Source organism: Buceros rhinoceros, unplaced genomic scaffold (assembly GCF_000710305.1).
Source record: "Buceros rhinoceros silvestris isolate BGI_N320 unplaced genomic scaffold, ASM71030v1 scaffold31841, whole genome shotgun sequence".
Classification (NCBI taxonomy): Eukaryota; Metazoa; Chordata; class Aves; order Bucerotiformes; family Bucerotidae; genus Buceros; species Buceros rhinoceros.
Genome location: NW_010396467.1, coordinates 12,206 through 13,736, shown reverse-complemented (window position 1 = coordinate 13,736; position 1,531 = coordinate 12,206).

The window sequence follows — 1,531 nt, the reverse complement described above, 5'->3', positions numbered from 1 at the left end:
TAACAGATATATATATATATAAAAAACAGATTTCCTTCAACTTTGTAAAGGATATTGCTGTTTATCAGTGTTAGACAGAAGTGCGGCACTCGTAAATATTCCTGAACTATTCACACATCAAGGTAAGGAGTGAAGGTTATCTTAAAAAATATTATGTTATACATCAAAAGAATGCTGAAAGGCCTGTCTTGAAACATGCATTAGCAAGGACTTTGTGTCCAAAACAGGAGAGCGTTTTTTGCCACATACGAAATCCAATGTTCTTTAAACGAAAGCTTAATTCATAAGGTTGGGGTGTTTTTTTGAATGTGTATTGATAGGTACCAAAATTGACAAGAGGAGCAGAATGTGTTTAACAGTTTTATTTAGATTCACTTCGCCTGGTCAGATAGCCTTTGGACATCCAGGAAACTGTTAAGAATCATGTCAGCTGTGTGCTGCTGAGGAAAGACCTGCACAACAGCGTTATTTGCGTAAGGGGTTATAAGAGCACAGAAATGAAAAGTGTGGGAAGTATTAATCTGGGAACCATTTTTCTATTCCTTGCACAAGAGCCCTTGAGCTGTAATAGAAGCAAAGCAGAATATTTGAGATCTGTTCTTTTCCACAAGTTGCATGCATACAGCCCAAAACGTAGGTGTTCTTACATGTTTTAGTGGAAAGCTTTTTTAATAGTTTGTTTTAATTGTCTCTCCATGCAAAATAAAAGTACTTGTATACTAAAAAAATACTGGTTTGGGTCATAAGTGTAAATTCAATCTCTTTAAATGTAGTTGGTCTTGACAAGAAAGCAGTCAGAGAGGAAGAGAGGAAAATAAAAGCTGTTTCTCTTTTGCAGCAGCTAGGTGGGGGTGAAACTTCAAATTTAAGCCAGACCTCTTGCCTGGGTATGAAACTTTACCAGTGCCCCTGTCCTGGCCTGAGCTCACATTTATTGCTTGTGTCTGTCTGTTTATGGTTTGCTTTCTGGCAGAACTTTCTACTTTTTATTTCCCCTCTTCAATTCCCAACATTAATATCACTATAGCAGGGCTGTACTGATTAGATTTAGTAGAAGACCATAATTAGCATAATTCTGTTCATGTTGTGTTACATTTGATTGCCCTAAAGCTCTGAAACTGAAGATCATAGTAACAAACAAAATAAAGTCTCAGCTGATACGTTGTGAGGATACTGTCAGCTGGATATTTCTTCAGCTAACCGAGTTTTAAATTAGCTTGTATTAGCTTTAAAGAATTTGACGGTGGCTTATGAAGAGGAACTTGTACACACAAATCTTTTCAGTCTACAAGCAGTTTGTAGCATGCTTTGTACTGTTCTCACCACTGAAAAGAGATTCTCACCCTTCTGTGTTCCTGGAGACAGTCGAATTGCACTGCTTGCAGAGCTGCTGTGTAAAATCAAATCAGTGAAGTTACCTGGGATCACAGAACTTTTCTCTCATCCCCACTCCAAGGGGAAGTAAACTTAAAATCAGAGCAGTTCAGTGATTTTGTTTATTGAAGGACAGAGAAACTGTGGTGCAAGGTAA